The sequence below is a fragment of the Bombina bombina genome, chromosome 6 (genome assembly GCF_027579735.1).
Source record: "Bombina bombina isolate aBomBom1 chromosome 6, aBomBom1.pri, whole genome shotgun sequence".
Lineage (NCBI taxonomy): Eukaryota > Metazoa > Chordata > Amphibia > Anura > Bombinatoridae > Bombina > Bombina bombina.
The window spans coordinates 724,727,746-724,749,062 of record NC_069504.1 but is presented as its reverse complement, the minus strand read 5'-3'; positions in this window follow the sequence as shown (position 1 = coordinate 724,749,062).

The following is a 21,317-nucleotide window of genomic DNA, read 5'->3' as shown; positions in this document are numbered from 1 at the left end:
TTTAATCCCTCCTGATTCTACTATGAGGTAAATTGGTAGATTTTTTAAGTGCTCCTTCTTGTATGTGTGAGAAAAGGATGGGTCTTTCAAAAAAATCTGGTTGTGCAACAGAGGGGTAAGAGGCGATATTGGGGTGGAGATTACTACAATGTGTGTTATCACGTGGTCCCAGACGTCTAAGGTAGCTTTAATATAGTTGTTTCGATATGCTTGCGGTGGTCTGTGAGCTTTGGGGAGCCATGCTAAGTCTCTCATAGGTTTAGCTCCCAGGAGAGAACTTTCAATTTGCACCCATAGGGCAGAATCGGCAGAGTGAGACCAAGAGACCACTCTGGTCAAGTGTGTTGCTCTGTAATAGTTTAAGACGTTAGGGGCGTTAAGTCCACCGTCTGCCTTGGATATGTATAGTGTCTGTTGTGATACTCTGGGCTTCTTGTAGGACCAGATGAATGAATTAAACATATTCTGTTGGGTTTTTAGGTATGAGACAGGCAGGGCCATCGGCAATGTCTGGAATAGGAATAGATATTTTTATAGTATTAACTCTTCCCATCCACGACAGGTGACCCTGTCTATGCCATCCTTCTAGTAGTGTTTTTACCGAGTTTTGGAGATTGAGATAATTACTTTGGAATAAGTCTTGGTGATTGTATGGAATTATCAGTCCTAGATATTTTAGTTTGTCGACAATCTGGAAAGATGTCTGTTGGCTAACAAAGTCTCTGTCGCTGTGGGGTGAATTCAGTAATATGATTCCGGATTTCTCCATATTAATGGAGAAGTTAGATACCTGACCGTAGTCGTTCAGGGTTTGTAACAAGGCAGGTAAGGTAGTAGAGGGGGCACGTAGGGTAAAGATCACGTCATCAGCAAATAGTAAGCATTTCTGGTGTACCTGATTGAAATGTATGCCTAGTATTTCTTCATTGTCTCTTATTTTAATAGCCAGAATTTCGATGGTTATAGCAAACAAAAGTGTAGACAAGGGGCACCCCTGGCGGGTTCCATTAGTAATTGGGAAAGGTTGAGATAGAGTTCCATTGACTTGTACTCTAGCTTGAGGATGAGAATATAGCGCTTGTATCCTATCTACAAAAGCCTCCGAAAATCCAAACCTCGACAGGGCCCCCCACATGAATTGCCAGCTGACCCTGTCGAAGGCTTTCTCAGCATCTGTTGAGAGAAGCGTGAGAGGTGTTTTTTTATTGTGTGCATTCAGTAGAGAGTGCAGGATTCTAATTGTATTATCCTTGGCTTCCCTACCCCTGACAAAACCTACTTGATCCGGATGTATAAGCTTGGGAAGGATCATATTGAGGCAATTCGCCAGTATCTTAGCATATATCTTTATATCAATGTTCAGGAGTGATATGGGTCTATAGTTACCCGCCAGGGTTCCCACCTTGTCTGCTTTCGGGATTACTGTGATTGTGGCCTCCAGTAGAGATTTAGAAAAAGTCTCTCCCTTGTCTATTGATGTGAATAATGTATATAAGGGAGGGCATATTTGTGGTTGAAATAGTTGATAAAATTTGGCCGATAGGCCATCCGGCCCGGGAGACTTCCCATTAGGGAGTGCTTTAATAGTATTCATAATTTCTAGGTTTGTTATAGGGGCATCTAATATGCGGTTATCATCCTCTGATATTTTAGGGGTCCCTATTGTGTGAAGGTAGCGTGCGATTTTATTATTAGATTCTTGAGAGATGTTTGGGTTAAGGTTATATAGCTTAGAGTAATATGATACAAATGTATCCGCTATTTCTTCATGTCTGCTGACCATTTTGCCAGAAGGATGTGAAATAGTTCTAATAAACGATTTGTATTGTTGTCTTTTAAGTGACCTCGCCAGAAGGCATCCAGCCTTGTTGCTGTCTGCATAAAATTTGGCTCTAGTAGTTAAGGCCCTCAGGTGTGCTCTTTGAGTTAGAAATTTGTTAAGATTTTCTCTAGCTGAGGTAAGGTCTACAAGTTTTTGAGTCGAGGTCGGGTCATTCTTATGTATCCTATCTGCTGTGGTCAGGGTGTCAGTTAGGGATGTCATCTGGGCCTTCCTCATTTTCCGTATCTTAGCCGTGCGTTTTATAAGAAACCCCCTAATAAAACACTTATATGTTTCCCAATTGTTTACTGCTGATGTATCTTCAGGTTTTTTATTAAGAAAAAATTCGTCAGTCGCCTTAGTCAGTTCATCTATCGTATCTTGGTTCGTCAGAATGGTTTCATCTAGTCTCCAGTTTAACATATTTATTGGTTTAGTATGCCACTGGAAGGTAGATAAGACCATGCTGTGATCCGACCATGAGGTATGTGATATTTTAGCTTGGGCTAGGTTGGATAAGAGCGTCTGGCTACATAGTATGTAGTCTAGTCTGGAGTAGGAACGTTGTGGATGGGAGAAGAATGTGTAGTCTTTCTGTTTGGGATGTGCTATTCTCCAGGTGTCAAACAAAGAGATAGAGTGAAGAGCAGCGCAATTAGCTTTCAGTATTCTGTTACTGAGATATGACTTCCCTGTGGAGTTATCCACGGAAGGGTGCATGGTAAAGTTAAGGTCCCCACCTAGTATAATTGGGCCTTTTGAAACATCCAAAATGGAATTGATGGTTGATTTATAGAACCTGGGGGTAAGTCTATTAGGGGCATAGACATTGACCAAAGTGACTAAGGAGCCATAGCATCGTCCTACCAAAATTTGCAGTCTTCCCTCTTTGTCTGAATGCTTCTGTTTTAGTTTGAAGGGGACATTACGTTTGATTGAAATACATACTCCATTTTTCTTACTTAACCCTGAACTAAAGAAGTGTTTATCAAAATAGCGCTCAGCCAAGTGAGGTTCCTTTCGTCTCTTAAAGTGGGTTTCCTGAAGCATAATCACATCAATCCCCTTTTTATGGAAGTCAAAGTAAGCTATGGAGCGCTTTTCAGCGGATAAAAATCCCTTTACATTTTGGCTTGCTACAGTTATGGTATTCATTTCTATAATGTAAGATCTGTAGTCTAGTGTTTTGGTCGAAAAAGTCTCCCTTTTTAGTTGTTTACTGAAAAAGGACAGAAGGAGAACGAAAAAGGGAAGGGGGGAGGAAAGGGAACTTGAAAGGGGTCAGAGCAATAATACTAAACAATAATTTGTGGACAAAGTTTAGTGTGTTGTAATGTCTATTACGTTCACAAACAATAGTATGGAAGTATATATGAATTCACTAACGTATAAACTTGAAAAACTTTCAATAGGTGAGGCAGGTTGACAAGCCTAGTAGCTACATACGTTGCATGTCTTATATTCAGCACAGCATGAAAAGAACATTCAAAAAGAGATTCATCTGAGAAATAATTTTTATGCTTATGAATGACATTGCTAGCTAACCAAGAAGTACACCCATGTATCAGTGCAAAATTAACTTAAGAGTATACATTTCTGCTTTAGTTTTAACTAATCTGCTCCACCAATACAACTTTACGGGCTCATTCATTAGCTGTAGAAAGTGTTACTGAGTCAAATCAAGCGCACCCCAGGGGACCCATGACGGACCCCCTCCACCCCAAGCCGTAGCTGGGTTAGATTGTGGTGTTATCGGGTAGAGTGATCCAGATCCGCCACTGAGCACCCCAAGGCGCGAGAGAGACGATGACAGGCATAACAAAATAACCAACTACATTGTTGACTCATCAGGCAAAATCATTCTTAGAAAATCATTAAATAATTAAATTGAACTTTTAGGTAAACTGGGTTAAACATGCAACAAAAAAGGTAAACATTACATTTCAGGAATTCTTTGTAAAAAGGTAGTAGTGATCTAAATTCTCAACTGTTTTTAAACTACAAGGACATCAGTTTAAACAACTAATACATTGTTATAACTGGATTGTATGCAGTTCAGCACGGTATCTCCAAATAAAATACTTGCCGCTTTCTACGGAATGTCAGTCTTCTTTCACTTACTGGTAATTGTAAGTAGAGTCCAAACCCATACGAATAAGAGCCCGCATTGTTAAATGCATGGGTCAAATCTTGCTGAATGGTATAATACAGAGTTACCCGGTCCGGTCAGCCAGGCTGTGACAGGTCAGATTCTGCCGGGCTGGTCTGTTTTCTTTTGAGGTAACTTGTTGACTTTGTCGGCCCAAGTTTTCTCTGTGGTTTGGGGGCCATTTTCCCTGTCAGGGAGTTTTGAGATGATAGTTCCGAATTTTCAATTGGAGCAGGAATTCCCAGCATTTGACAGAATTTGTCAATGTCCTGTAAGTCTCGACATTCGAATCTCTTCCCATTTTTTGTGGAAATCACTGAGGTGGGGAATCCCCATCTGTAAGGGATCTTGAGGTGTCTAAGGTGAAGTGTTAAGGCTGCAAATTCTCTCCTTTTTTGCAGTGTCCTTATAGATAAATCTTGGTAAATCTGTATGCGGTGACCTTGATATGATACTGTTTGTTGTTTTCTGGACAAGTTGTATATATCTTCACGATGTTGGTAATTCTGGAATCTTACGATAATGTCTCTGGGTGGGGAGTCCTCATCGGGTTTGGGGCGTAGGGCCCTATGTGCTCTGTCTAGAGTAACATTTGTCAAATCCATATCCTCTGCCCCAGCCATTTCTGAGAAGAGACCCTGTAGAAATTCACGTATTTCATTATTTTGCACCGTTTCAGGGATGCCTCAAAAACGCAGGTTCTGGCGCCTGGTGCGGTTTTTGAGGTCATCCAGTTTGTCCTCTATATCTGTGAGATTTTGGTGTTGGTGCGAGACTTTAGTGGTCAGATCAGCCATTTTCTGAGAGAATACGTATTCATGTTCCTCAAGTGAATCGACTCTGTGATTCAAGTCTGAAATATCTTTTTTCAGGTCAGCGCATTCTTCCTTTATGCAAAGCTTGACTTGATCTATTAAAGCTTTAATGGCCTTATAGGTAATTGGGGGATCAGTAGCTGTTTCCGGTGCTTCAGGCGTTGACCCTCTGGAGGTATCAGTGCTATCCTCTCTGTCTTCTGGGGCAGTGGGGTGTGGGGTGGTCGTGCCATTCTTTTGTTTGTTTTTATCTACTTGTTTGAAGAAGGTACTGACAGCCTCCTGTGATCTTTGGAGTGGTTTCTGTGGTTTGTCTGATTTCACCAACCTCCTTTGCGACATTTTCTCAATTATAAGTATTGGCTGAGTTACAGAAGATTGAATATACAACAATTAATTAGGCCTCAATCCCCGGGGAATTTACTCTCACAGAGTGATCACGGGAAAAGGAGAGTGGGTATGACCCGCTGACATTGGAGACAGCGGGAAAGGGAAGGGGACTGAGGCTAGGCTCTGTGGTACAGCTATATTATGTGTCTTCTTATGGTCCTTTCCGTCTTTGTTTATATTTGGGATCAGATTGTGATATACCGCTGCCTACTGTATTATAGGCAAATTAAGAGTGTCCAAAGCAGTTTCTAAAGAGGCAGACAGGTCTGCAGGAGCAGTGTTGATACCTCGCGGTGGGATTTGAACTCAGGCCCTAGGGAGACAGTTCAGGCCCTGGTAGGTCTGCTAATATTTCTATTAAGCAATGTCCCTTAAACAAAGGCAGTGTGTAGGTGGGCTCATTCGTGAGATCAATCCTCTGTAATGCAAGTCTTGAGCGGTGGAATGGCACAGAATCTACCAAGTTTGGTCAGGGTATGTTAGCATGTGTAGAGCCTTGCGCCGTTTAAATAATATGTGAGCCTCTGTTTAAGAGGGTTATGTAGCAAATCCTTCTTGCAAGATGTTGTTATAAGTTGGCAATCAACATCGTTATGGGGCTGCTTACTCAGAAGCTATATAAATCATGCCTTCTGATTGCTATGTTATGGGTCCTCCCAGGCCTTCTAATGTGTGTACCAACGTGTATATATGAAACAACATTCAGTTTTATATTCTGACTGCGTATGACTTTGTTTTCTCAGCCCACTGTCAACTACTGTAATGGGAGAAAGGGATTCCTTGCTTTGCCAGCTAGTCCTGCTGTTTTGTCATCTGCATAAGACCTTCACTATTTGCTAGCCATGTCCCTCTTGCCCTACAACTTAGATTATTTAGCGTGCACAAGTGAGAAATTTGCTTCGGTCTTGTCAGTTTGCTTACCGATGGTTGAGACAGGCCTGCGTCTACTGTTATGCCAGTTGTCACTTGCGCGCCGGAGCGGAGCCCCGACCCTGCGGTGCTGCGGTCGACCGAAGTGTTTGTGAGAAGCTTTCACCCGCTGCAAGAGTCATCGGCTGTGATGCTGCCCTTGGGTTAAATGTTGTGTCTCGTCTCCTCGGTAGGAGGTAAGGGGAAGTCGTAGCTGAGTTTATGTCCGGGTAGCATAAATTAGCTGCGTCACATGTATGGATCCTCCGTGTTCCTCTGTATTGCAGATCACTGTCAGAGTGAGTCAATATGGCTTTTGGAAGGCATCCCTGTGATCCTGTTCTGTTCCCAAAGCTGGATGCACCTCTGTAATTCAATGAGGAGCTGAATAGCGTGAATTAATTTTAGTAGCTCTCGGCTTGTCTTAAGAGCCTTAGTGTTTAGCGGCCATCTTTGTCGGCCGCTTGCTCCGCCTCCTTTAATTTTATTTTTATTTATAATTTCAATTTGTGCCCTCTGCAAATTTTCCTGTTATATGAGTTTGCATTAGACAATTAAAATAAAAAACCTAAAATTACATAAAAATAAAAAACCTTATCCACAATACAAGAATGGATACTTAACACTTCCTCACCTATGAAGAATACTCCCACTTCAAAACAGGAAACATGGCTTTCTTTCAGGAGGTCATCTTCTATCGGGAATCTCTTACACATACCACCCTTCCGTAAAACACTAGATGGGGCTCCCACGCCCGCCCCCCCCAAAGGGCCAGCCGGGTCCATGCTTTCTCCCCCCTCCTGATCCCCCTTCCCTTTCTCTCCCCTGGCATTATCCCTATACTCTCCCAAATATCCCCCTTCTTTGTCCTTCTCTTGCTCCCTTTCTGTCTTTATTTTACCTTTCATAATCAGTTTCTCTGAATTTCAGGGTCTCATACTACGGTAATATAGCAGTAGTGACACTAAGATAGATAAGGTATTGTTTCATGAATAATCAGAATACAGAATAGGAATAACCACTGCTTGTTCTTGCACCATTTATTCAAATCTCAGGGCTACATCTTACTGGACTCTTATACTGGAAATCTCCATAAAAGCCTGAATGAGAAATCACATAAGGACTATACCATATCCAAACGCCCAGAACTCAGCTTTATCGAGCACTTGTGTCTCATAAGCCATAATTGGAAATAGGATATGTAAAACGCAGTCTTAATGTTGTTTATTTTAATATTGTATGAGCACGGTTTTATAAATAAAGCATTTTGAAATTTAAAAATAATAAAATGAAATAAAAAAACCTAAGATTAAATTAATCTAAGATTACAAAAAATAAAAAAGTGTAATATTACATAAAATAATAAACCAAATTATCAAAAATAAAAAATTAAACCTAATCCCTATGAAAATAAAAAAGCCCCCCCAAAATAAAAACACCCCTAATCTAATGCTAAACTACCAATAGCCCTTAAAAGGGCCTTTTGCAGGGCATTGCTCTAAGTTAAAGGGAAACTGTACCCAAAAATTTTATTTCGTGATTCAGATTGAGCATGAAATTTTAAGCAACTTTCTAATTTACTCCTATTATCAAATTTTCTTCATTCTCTTGGTATCTTTATTTGAAATGCAAGAATGTAAGTTTAGATGCTGGCCCATTTTTGATGAACAACCTGGGTTGTCCTTGCTGATTGGTGGATAAATTCATCCACCAATAAAAAAGTGCTGTCCAGAGTACTGAAACCAAAAAAAAGCTTAGATGCCTTCTTTTTCAAATAATGATAGCAGGAGAACGAAGAAAAATTGATAATAGGAGTAAATTGGGTTCAGTGTCCCTTTAACCCCTTAATGACCGGACCATTTTTCAATTTTCTTACCCTTAATGACAATGGCTATTTTTACATTTCTGCTGTGTTTGTGTTTAGCTGTAATTTTCCTCTTACTCATTTACTGTACCCACACATATTATATACCGTTTTTCTCGCCATTAAATTGACTTTCTAAAGATACCATTATTTTCATCATGTCTTATAATTTACTACAAAAAAAATAATAAAATATGAGGAAAAAATGGAAAAAAACACACTTTTTCTAACTTTGACCCCCAAAATCTGTTACACATCTACAATCACCAAAAAACACCCATGCTAAATAGTTTCTAAATTTTGTCCTGAGTTTAGAAATACCCAATGTTTACATGTTCTTTGCTTTTTTTTGCAAGTTATAGGGCCATAAATACAAGTAGCACTTCGCTATTTCCAAACCACTTTTTTTCAAAATTAGCGCTAGTTACATTGGAACCCTGATATCTGTCAGGAATACCTGAATATCCCTTGACATGTATATATTTTTTGTTAGAAGACAACCCAAAGTATTGATCTAGGCACATTTTGGTATATTTTATGCCACCATTTCACCGCCAAATGCGAGCAAATAAAAAAAAAACTTTACATTTTTCACAATTTTAGGTTTCTCACTGAAATTATTTACAAACAGCTTGTGCTATTATGGCACAAATTGTTGTAAAAGCTTCTTTGGGATCCCCTTTGTTCAGAAATAGCAGACTTATATGGCTTTGGCACTGATTTTTGGTAATTAGAAGGCCGCTAAATGCTGCTGCGCACCACACGTAAATTATGCCCAGCAGTGAAGGGGTTAATTAGGTAGGTTGTAGGGAGCTTGCAGGGTTAATTTTAGCTTTAGGGTAGAGATCAGCCTCCCACCTGACACATCCCACCCCCTGATCCCTCCCAAACAGCTCTCTTCCCTCCCCCACCCCACAAATGTCCCCGCCATCTTAAGTACTGGCAGAAAGTCTGCCAGTACTAAATAAAAGGAGTTTTTTTTTTTTTTTAATAAAAAAAATAAAATATTTTAGCTGTGATGGACTCCTGCCTTAGCCCCAACCTCCATGATCCCCCCCCCAGCTCTCTAACCCTCTCCCCTATCTAATTGCGGCCATCTTGGGTACTGGCAGCTGTCTGCCAGTACCCAATTTGCCCCAAAAACAAGTGTTTTTTGTTGTTATTTTGCTTTTTTTTATTTTTTTCTGTAGTGTAGCAGCCCCCCACAATACCCCTATCCCCCTCCCAGATCCTTTTATATTATTTTAAAAAAATATATTTCCCCCCCCCCTCTTCCCTCCTCATTGGTGTCAGTGTATCAGTGCCAGCTAATGCACGCGCGCGCGCACACATGCACGCGCACGCGCGCCCCCGCACGCTCCCGGCACCCGGCGTGCACATTGCACTTCTAGGAACCGGATGCCGGGTAGCGATGGGCCGCCCACCCGCCTCCCTGTTACGCTCCCACCCACCAACGAACCGGCACCATCGCTACCGGTGCAGAGAGGGCCACAGAGTGGCTCTCTCTGCATCGGAGTCTTCTAAATGGTATTGCAGGATGCCTCCATATGGAGGCATCACTGCAATACCCTGAGAGCTGCTGGAAGCGATTGCGATCGCTTCCAGCACTCTCTTAGACAACTGACGTACCAGGTACGTCCATTGTCATTAACTGTTAGTTAATGCATGACGTACCTGGTACGTCAGCTGTCACTAAAGGGTTAAAGAGCTCTTTTACCTTAAAAAATACTAAGTCCCCCCTCAAATAGTAAAAGCCCCACCCACCAAACCCCCCAAAATAAAAAAAAACTTACACTAAAAAATCCTAAACTACCCACTGCCCCTAAAGGGGCATTTATATGGGCATTGCCCTTAAAAGGGCATTCAGCTCTTTTACTGCCCTTAAAAAGGCATTCAGCTCTTTTTCAAAGGCCCATTAAATCCCGAATCTAACCCCCCCAAAAAAATCTAAGTCTAACCCCCAGATAGGTACTAACAGTTCCTGAAGTCCGGCAGTGGTTTTCTTCCAAGCGGTGATATCTTCTATCTTTTTCCAGGAACAAGCTGGCGCGGAGTGAAGTGCCAAACTGAAGACCAGTGACCGCAGATACATGGAGCGTGGAGATCCTTTTTGTACGATCACCGCCGCATAATGAGGATTGAATTCAAGGTACGCGTTGAAATATGGGGTACCTTGCATTCCTATTGGCTGATTTGAGTATTCAAATTCAAATCAGCCAATAGAATGAGAGCTACTGAAATCCTATTGGCTGTTCAAATCAGCCAATAGGATTTCAGTAGCTCTCATCCTATTTGCTGATTTGAATTTGAAGACTCAAATCAGCCAATAGGAATACAAGGTACCCCATATTTAAACACTTAGCTTGAATTCAATCCTAAGTGTGCAGCGGTGATCATACAAAGAGGATCTCCACGCTCCATGGCTCCGCAGGCGCCGGTCTTCAGTTCTGCCCTCGCCAGTCGTCAGTTCCGCGGTTCCCGGTCTTCAGTTCTGGGCTCCGCTCCGCTCTGGCTTGTTCCTGGAAGAAGATAAAAGATATTGCCGCTTGGAAGAAGACATCACCGCCAGACTTCAGGAACCGTGAGTACCTATCAGGGGGTTAGACTTAGGCGTTTCTTTGGGGTTTTTTAGGTTGTTTTTTTTAGATTAGGGATTTAATGGGCCTTTGAAAAAGAGCTGAATGCTCTTTTAAGGGCAGTAAAAGAGCTGAATGCCCTTTTAAGGGCAATGTCCATACAAATGCCCCTTTAGAGGCAATGGGTAGTTTAGGATTTTTTAGTGTTAGTTTTTTTTTATTTTGGGGGGTTTGGTGGGTGGGGGGTTTTACTGTTAGAGAAGAGACTTACGGCTAGATTTGGAGTTTTGTCGGTAACGACCCGAAAAACTAACGCCGGCTTTTTTCTGGCCGCACCATAAAAATAACTCTGGTATTGAGAGTCCACATAAAGGCTGCGTTAGGCTCCAAAAAAGGAGCGTAGAGCATTTTTAACGCAGCTTCAACTCTCGATACCAGAGTTGCTTACGGATGCGGCCAGCCTCAAAAACGTGCTCGTGCACGATTCTCCCATAGGAAACAATGGGGCTGTTTGAGCTGAAAAAAAACCTAACACCTGCAAAAAAGCCGCGTTCAGCTCCTAACGCAGCCCCATTGTTTCCTATGGGGAAACACTTCCTACGTCTGCACCTAACACTCTAACATGTACCCCGAGTCTAAACACCCCTAACCTTACACTTATTAACCCCGCCCCCGCTATCGCCGACCCCTGCATATTTATTATTAACCCCTAATCTGCCGCTCCGTAAACCGCTGCTACTTACATTATCCCTATGTACCCCTAATCTGCTGCCCTAACATCGCCGACCCCTATATTATATTTATTAACCCCTAATCTGCCCCCCTCAATGTCGCCTCCACCTGCCTACACTTATTAACCCCTAATCTGCCGACCGGACCTGAGCGCTACTATAATAAAGTTATTAACCCCTAATCCGCCTCACTAACCCTATAATAAATAGTATTAACCCCTAATCTGCCCTCCCTAACATCGCCGACACCTAACTTAAATTATTAACCCCTAATCTGCCGACTAGAGCTCACCGCTATTCTAATAAATGTATTAACCCCTAAAGCTAAGTCTAACCCTAACACTAACACCCCCCTAAATTAAATATAATTTTAATCTAACAAAATTAATTAACTCTTATTAAATAAATTATTCCTAATTAAAGCTAAATACTTACCTGTAAAATAAATCCTAATATAGCTACAATATAAATTATAATTATATTATAGCTATTTTAGGATTAATATTTATTTTACAGGTAACTTTGTATATATTTTAACCAGGTACAATAGCTATTAAATAGTTAAGAACTATTTAATAGCTAAAATAGTTAAAATAATTACAAATTACCTGTAAAAGAAATCCTAACCTAAGTTACAATTAAACCTAACACTATACTATCAATAAATTAATTAAATAAACTACCTACAATTAACCTAACACTACACTATCAATAAATTAATTAAATACAATTCCTACAAATAAATACAATTAAATAAACTTGCTAAAGTACAAAAAATAAAAAAGAACTAAGTTACAAAAAATAAAAAAATATTTACAAACATAAGAAAAATATTACAAAAATTTTAAACTAATTACACCTACTCTAAGCCCCCTAATAAAATAACAAAGACCCCCAAAATAAAAAAATGCCCTACCCTGTTCTAAATAACTAAAGTTCAAAGCTCTTTTACCTGAACAGGGCCCTTTGCGGGGCATGCCCCAAGAAGTTCAGCTCTTTTGCCTGTAAAAAAAAAAATACAATACCCAAGCCCCCCAACATTACAACCCACCACCCACATACCCCTAATCTAACCCAAACCCCCCTTAAATAAACCTAACACTAAGCCCCTGAAGATCTTCCTACCTTATCTTCACCATACCAGGTTGACCGATCCGTCCTGAAGAGCTCCTCCGATGTCCTGATCCAAGCCCAAGCGGGGGGCTGAAGAGGTCCATGATCCGGATGAAGTCTTCATCCAAGCGGGAGCTGAAGAGGTCCATGATCCGGATGAAGTCTTCTATCAACGGCATCTTCAATCTTCTTTCTTCCGGATCCATCTTGCAGACCTCCGACGCGGAACATCCTGCTGGCCCGACGGACTAACGACGAATGACGGTTCCTTTAAGGGACGTCATCCAAGATGGCGTCCCTCGAATTCAGATTGGCTGATAGGATTCTATCAGCCAATCGGAATTAAGGTAGGAATATTCTGATTGGCTGATGGAATCAGCCAATCAGAATCAAGTTCAATCCGATTGGCTGATCCAATCAGTCAATCAGATTGAGCTCGCATTCTATTGGCTGATCCTATCAGCCAATCGGAATTCGAGGGACGCCATCTTGGATGACGTCCCTTAAAGGAACCGTCATTCGTCGTTAGTCCGTCGGGCCAGCAGGAAGTTCCGCGTCGGAGGTCTGCAAGATGGATCCGGAAGAAAGAAGATTGAAGATGCCGTTGATAGAAGACTTCATCCGGATCATGGACCTCTTCAGCTCCCGCTTGGATGAAGACTTCATCCGGATCATGGACCTCTTCAGCCCCCCGCTTGGGCTTGGATCAGGACATCGGAGGAGCTCTTCAGGACGGATCGGTCAACCTGGTATGGTGAAGATAAGGTAGGAAGATCTTCAGGGGCTTAGTGTTAGGTTTATTTAAGGGGGGTTTGGGTTAGATTAGGGGTATGTGGGTGGTGGGTTGTAATGTTGGGGGGCTTGGGTATTGTATTTTTTTTTTACAGGCAAAAGAGCTGAACTTCTTGGGGCATGCCCCGCAAAGGGCCCTGTTCAGGGCTGGTAAGGTAAAAAAGCTTTGAACTTTAGTTATTTAGAATAGGGTAGGGCATTTTTTTATTTTGGGGGGCTTTGTTATTTTATTAGGGGGCTTAGAGTAGGTGTAATTAGTTTAAAATTGTTGTAATATTTTTCTTATGTTTGTAAATATTTTTTTATTTTTTGTAACTTAGTTCTTTTTTATTTTTTGTACTTTAGCAAGTTTATTTATTTGTATTTATTTGTAGGAATTGTATTTAATTAATTTATTGATAGTGTAGTGTTAGGTTAATTGTAGGTAATTGTAGGTAGTTTATTTAATTAATTTATTGATAGTATAGTGTTAGGTTTAATTGTAACTTAGGTTAGGATTTCTTTTACAGGTAATTTTGTAATTATTTTAACTATTTTAGCTATTGTACCTGGTTAAAATAAATACAAAGTTACCTGTAAAATAAATATTAATCCTAAAATAGCTATAATATAATTATAATTTATATTGTAGCTACATTAGGATTTATTTTACAGGTAAGTATTTAGCTTTAATTAGGAATCATTTATTTAATAAGAGTTAATTAATTTAGTTAGATTAAAATTATATTTAATTTAGGGGGGTGTTAGTGTTAGGGTTAGACTTAGCTTTAGGGGTTAATACATTTATTAGAATAGCCGTGAGCTCCGGTCGGCAGATTAGGGGTTAATAATTGAAGTTAGGTGTCGGCGATGTTAGGGAGGGCAGATTAGGGGTTAATACTATTTATTATAGGGTTAGTGAGGCGGATTAGGGGTTAATAACTTTATTATAGTAGCGCTCAGGTCCGGTCGGCAGATTAGGGGTTAATAAGTGTAGGCAGGTGGAGGCGACGTTGTGGGGGGCAGATTAGGGGTTAATAAATATAATACAGGGGTCGGCGGTGTTAGGGGCAGCAGATTAGGGGTACATAAGGATAACGTAGGTGGCGGCGCTTTGCGGTCGGCAGATTAGGGGTTAATAAGTGTAGGTAGGTGGAGGCGACGTTGTGGGGGGAAGGTTAGGGGTTAATAAATATAATACAGGGGTCGGCGGTGTTAGGGGCAGCAGATTAGGGGTACATAAGGATAACGTAGGTGGCGGTCGGCAGATTAGGGGTTAAAAAAAATATTCGAGTGTCGGCGATGTGGGGGGACCTCGGTTTAGGGGTACATAGGTAGTTTATGGGTATTAGTGTACTTTAGAGCACAGTAGTTAAGAGCTTTATAAACCGGCGTTAGCCAGAAAGCTCTTAACTACTGACTTTTTTCCTGCGGCTGGAGTTTTGTCGTTAGAATTCTAACGCTCACTTCAGAAATGACTCTAAATACCGGAGATAGAAAAATCCCATTGAAAAGATAGGATACACAATTTACGTAAGGGGATCTGCGGTATGGAAAAGTCGCGGCTGAAAAGTGAGCGTTAGACCCTATTTTGAGTGACTCCAAATACCGGCGGTAGCCTAAAACCAGCGTTAGGAGCCTCTAAAGCTGTTTTTCACGGCTAACGCCAAACTCCAAATCTAGGCCTTAGTATTTTTTAAGGTAAAAGAGCTGTTTAATTTAGGGCAATGCCCTATAAAAGACCCTTTTAAGGGCTATTGGTAGTTTAGCTTTAGATTAGGGGGTGTTTTTATTTTGGAGGGCTTTTTTATTTTCATAGGGATTAGGTTTAATTTTTTTATTTTTGATAATTTGGTTTATTATTTTATGTAATGTTAGACTTTTTTATTTTTTGTAATCTTAGATTAATTTAATTTTTTTATTTTTTATTTTTAAGTAATGTTATTTTTTTATTTTAAATGTTTGTAATAGTATTTTTTAATTTAGGTAATTGGGGTTAATTTAGGAGGTGTTAGGTTAGGGGGCTAAGTAATTTAATTAACTGTTTTCAATGTGGCGGTTTGGCGGATTAGGGTTTAATAGATTTATTAGGTTTATTACGATGTGGGTTAATGGGGGATTAGGGGTTAATAGGTTAATTAAGTTTATGGGGTATGGCGGTTTAGGGGTTAATAGTTTTAATAGGTACTTTGCGATATGGGTGAATGGCGGGTTAGGGGTTAATAGTTTATTAAGGTATATTGCGTTGTGGGTTGATGGCGGTTTAGGGGCTAATCACTTTATTAGGTATATAGCCTTGTGTGAAGAGGTAACAAGAGAGGAGGAGAGTAGGAGGTCATGAGCAGATCGAAGGGGATGGGAGGGTATCTAGAGACAAGTTCTGAGCTGTAGGGGGAAGCAGTGCAGTTGAGGACTTTGTATGTCAGAGTGATAATGTTGTGTTTAATCCTAGAGGCAAGAGGAAGCCAGTGAAGGGATTGGCAGAGAGGTGCAGCAGATGAAGAGTGACGTGTAAGGAAAATGAGCCTGGCAGAGGCATTCATTATGGATTGTAAAGGAGCTAGGCGGCAGCTGGGGAGACGAGAGAGGACAGAGTTGCAGTAATCAAGGCAGGAAAGGATGAGAGAGTGGATTAAAATCTTAGTTGTGTCTTGTGTAAGGAAATGTCTAATTTTAGAGATGTTTTTAAGGTTGAAGTGGCAGGCTTTAGCCAAGGATTGATTGTGAGGAGTGAACAAAAGATCTGAGTCAAATGTGACCCCTAGACATTGGGCATGTGGAGTACGGGTAATGATGGAGTTGTCAACTGTTATAGAGAGATTGGGAGTGGAGATTTTGGAAGAAGGGGGGAAAATAAAGAGCTCAGTTTTGGAAAGATTTAACTTGAGGTAGTGAGAGGACATCCAGGAAGAGATGTGAGCAAGACAGTTAGTGACACGGGTTAGCAAGTAAGGAGATAGGTCTGGTGCAGAGAAGTAGATTTGGGTGTCGTCAGCATACAAATGATATTGGAAACTGTGGGACTTTATTAGGGAACCTAATGATGACGTGTAGATTGGGGGCCGAGGACAGAGCCTTGCGGTACCCCGACAGAAAGTGGTGACAGGGCAAAGGAGGCACCAGAGAAGGCTACACTAAAGGTTTCAGTTTGACAGGTAGGAAGAGAACCACGAGTGGGCTGTGTCAGAGAAGCTGAAGGATTGGAGGGTTTGGAGCAAAAGAGGGTGGTCAACAGTATCAAAGACTGTGGACAGATCAAGGAGGATAAGCAGAGAGAAGTGGCCTTTTGATTTTGAGAGAAAACAAGAGGGCGACCCCTAGTGCAGATCAATTGTGGACGAGTGGTGAATATCTGCTTATGCTTACGAATGGATACTCACAGAGGGTATTGCACCCTGTAGTGCAAATGTAGCGTACTAGGAATATTATAGTGTCCTAGTGCACATAACCGCTCAAGCAGTACTGCTGTAGTTGGAGATGAATTTCGAGTGTGAAAGGATAGACGTCAGGATGATAAACAAGAGAACTCCAGTATCGTTGTATAAAAATATTTTATAAAAAAAAAAGGATAAAAGAATATATACACAGATCTACAATGACATCTGTTGTATAATGCTACGCGTTTCTAAGCGCTCACCGCGCCTTTTCCTCAGGCAAATGATACTGAATACACTGGAGTCTCTTACATATATACCTGTGCAGGCTTAATGTGGTCAGCTGTAACTCATTGTAACAGGTGCTGCATAAATTAACTCCCTTGATATTCTAACCGGATGTTACAAAAGTTACAAAAAATACAATCCAATATGCATAAAAGGAAATATCTAGTACAATGTAATATGCTAATCATTCTCGACATATAAGAACTTGAATAAAGTATATCTTAAAACTTAGACTCTCTGAGTTATCTTGAATGTGTAAAAACACGTTTGTAAATAATTGTAAATATTTGTCAAATTACATGTACATGTTATAAAACTATTTTTGCAAATTACGCTATATAAATAGCTATCCTTTCTGATGATATTTAGAAATGGGCCAAGATGTAAATCAAATAATAAACTACCATAAAGTATGATAATGAATTTCTTAACATAAAGGGGTGTGTATCACTGAACTAATGAAAGTGCTGTATTAAATATCCAATGTGATTGCTTCGTCTGACAGGGGTGTGTATCGCATAACAAATGAGAGTGCTATATTCAATGCTTCCCTGATCGTGTAATGTGTTGCTCCATATGATTGGAGCTCGGGTGTGTGTCCAATGACGTCAGGGTTACGTTAGGATACGCGTATTGACTCCCATAGATACGGAATCTGTTACCATAAGTTGCTATGTGTGTAAAAAACGTGTTCGTGCGGATTATACAAAAGTGAAATATTCTACAAGAGTTATTTGCTGATAGCTCAACGTGAGAAAAAAATGTGTAGTGAGCTAAGTGATACAACTACTAACTACAAACATAACTAAATGTGTATATAAAATAAGTATATAAAATAAACATACCATATGTTGACATGTGTGCATGAGTTAATGAACTCACAGTGATGGATGCGAGTGTATTGCATAGTTATATCTACTGTTAGACTCGTACATTGTCATAAGATAATATATCTACATAAGACCTATGTGGACACTATAATGTGTAATATGTGAAATTCGTGTATTATATGTGTGGGATAGTGCTACATATAAAATCTAGAAAATAAATGATATTAGAAAATATATTAACAACTGTAAAAGTTGTTAAGGTGATATGTGTAAGATGTAATGTGATGATATATGGAGTGCAGTGCATATATCATATGGAAATATAATTCAGAAAATACATGTGATGTGCAACAATGTTATATATATATATATATATATATAAAAGATGTGTTAAAAAGCAGCAGAGTCTATTACTTCATTAAGGCCCTCTGGATATAGAGTTTTAAATTGATAAATCCAAAAGGTTTCCCTCTGGCGCAATTTGGTCATTCTATTTTGGGAACTTGTGGCAGGAATAATTTCCAATGGGGTAATGTTCATGACACAATTATTTTTGCCATGAATGGAAAAATGGTGCCTAGAGGTACTATATTTATCAGATCCCTTAAGGATACATCTTAAATGTTCTGACCATCTTTGTCTAATTTTCCTACAAGTGCGACCTATATATTGTAGGCCACACAAGCATGTTATACAATAAACTACATAGTTGGAATTGCATGTTATTCTTTGAGTAATGGCAAAAGATTCTCCAGTACTATTAGATATAATATTTTTAAGGCCATTGGTGATGTACTTGCACATATGGCATCTATTTTTATTGCATCTATAGGTTCCTATGTTTGACATTATAGAACTGTGAGAACTATTATTAGGACTTTTAAGCTTACGTTTGCACATGACCACCTTACTAGGTGCCAGTTTTTCTTTGATTGTGGGGGCTCTTTTAAATGTACATCTGGGTTTATCTTGTAATATTGTTTTAAAAATAGGGTCCCGTTTGAGTAATGGCCAGTGTTTAAACAGAATTTTTTTGATCTCTTTGTGGTTATTGTTATATCTAGTAATGAATGAAGATTCAAAATTTGGATCTTCTTTTATGGGTTTGTTTGGAATTTTTGGTTTTAACAGTTCCCCTCTATTCAGAGAGCGTGCTTTTTGAAAACCTAATTCTATTAATTCTTCTGGATAGTGTTTCTCCTTAAATTTATTTTTGAGAAGTATGCTTTGTGTATCGTAAGTGGTTATGTCTGTGCAGTTACGCCGAATCCTCCTAAACTGGCTATATGGGATATTTGTTTTCCAACTAGTGTGGTGGTTGCTATAGTAATCCAAAAAATTGTTACTGTCTACCTGTTTGAAAAAAGTACATGACTGAATACAATTATCCTCTCCCCACATAAGGGTCACATCCAGAAAGTCAATTTTATCTATTTGGATGTTCCAAGTAAATTGAATTCCCATGGTATTATCATTGAGATCATTTTGAAATGAGGCAAGTGATTGGGATGTTCCCCTCCAAACAAATAATAAATCGTCTATATACCGGCCATAGAAGACCAGATTTTGCTCCCATTTTGCATTATAGATGTACTTGGATTCGAATATGCCCATAAATAAATTTGCAAAACTGGGAGCAAATCTGGTCCCCATGGCCGTTCCCTTGGTCTGAAGAAAGAAGTTATCCAGAAACTTAAAATAATTATGAGTTAATATGAAATGTATGAGTTTGAGCAAATAATTCTTCTGAATATCAGACATATATGGATCATCACTAAGATAACTGTCTACAGAGTCTATGCCTATGTCGTGTTTGATGTTGGAATAAAGTGAGCTTACATCACAAGATACCCAAACTAGATGTTGTTCTTTTTTGATTTTGGATAATTTTTGCAGCAGATCGGTAGTGTCTTTTATATAGGACCTCAGCTGAATTACGTATCTTTGGAGGTAAAAATCAATGTATAATGAAAGGTTATCAGTGAGACTATTCATACCCGCAATGATTGGTCGACCGGGAGGATTATGGATTTGTTTATGAATTTTTGGCAAGTGGTAGTAATATGGAGTGTTGGGATTGGTAGGTGTGAGGAATTTTCTCTCTTTTTTTGTCAGGATCCCATGTTCATGGCCATAAGTAATTAGTTTTTTAAGTTCTTTGGTGAATGTATCTGTAGGGTCTATTAAGAGTTGTTTATAATAGTCTTTATCTAACAGGATCTTCTTAGCCTCACATATGTAATCTTCGTAATTTTGTATTACTAGACCGCCGCCTTTATCAGCTTGGCGGATTATGATCGTATTGTCATTTGAAAGGTTACGTAAAGCCCTTTGTTCATTGGGCCATATATTGTTATATTTTTTATTGTATAGGGGAAGTTTCTCAAAATCTTCTAATACCAAATTTTGGAAAATGTCTAGATAAGCTAGATTCTCTCCATGGGGATGAAAAGTTGAAGGTAGGGAAAGGTTCGTATGGATTACTCCTTCGAACAATTGTTCTGAGAGGTCTTCTGGGTCTATATAGAAGACTGGCATATTTCTTTCTGCTGTCATATTGTCTGTAAGGACTGGCAGGCCTATAGTTTTTTGGGTCTTAAGATGTTTATTAGCAAAATAGCGCTGCAAGGCTAGTTTTCTAGTGTATTTATTTAGGTCTACGAACAGTTCAAACATTTGATGTGAGTTAGAAGGGCAAAAACTAAGGCCTTTTCCTAAAATTCTAATTTCATCATTGGACAGTGGTCTATCTGATAAGTTAAATATGCCTTTACTTAGTTGTTGTAACTTCTTTTCCTTGGTGGCAACTCCCCTTCCCCTATGTCCCCGTTTGTGTGTGTTCTTTTGTTTCTTCCCGGTTGTTGATAAGGGGTATTTTGGCCTTCTCGTCTCCAAAGTGGTGCTAGTGGTATGCGTTCTTCTAAAAAAGCAGCCGAATTATGTGGGTTGGGTGAATCTTGAAAAGATGTAGTCTCTCTATTCTGATTAGATTGGTCAATCTGTATACCAGAAGGACCAGGCACATAATTCGGCTGCTTTTTTAGAAGAACGCATACCACTAGCACCACTTTGGAGACGAGAAGGCCAAAATACCCCTTATCAACAACCGGGAAGAAACAAAAGAACACACACAAACGGGGACATAGGGGAAGGGGAGTTGCCACCAAGGAAAAGAAGTTACAACAACTAAGTAAAGGCATATTTAACTTATCAGATAGACCACTGTCCAATGATGAAATTAGAATTTTAGGAAAAGGCCTTAGTTTTTGCCCTTCTAACTCACATCAAATGTTTGAACTGTTCGTAGACCTAAATAAATACACTAGAAAACTAGCCTTGCAGCGCTATTTTGCTAATAAACATCTTAAGACCCAAAAAACTATAGGCCTGCCAGTCCTTACAGACAATATGACAGCAGAAAGAAATATGCCAGTCTTCTATATAGACCCAGAAGACCTCTCAGAACAATTGTTCGAAGGAGTAATCCATACGAACCTTTCCCTACCTTCAACTTTTCATCCCCATGGAGAGAATCTAGCTTATCTAGACATTTTCCAAAATTTGGTATTAGAAGATTTTGAGAAACTTCCCCTATACAATAAAAAATATAACAATATATGGCCCAATGAACAAAGGGCTTTACGTAACCTTTCAAATGACAATACGATCATAATCCGCCAAGCTG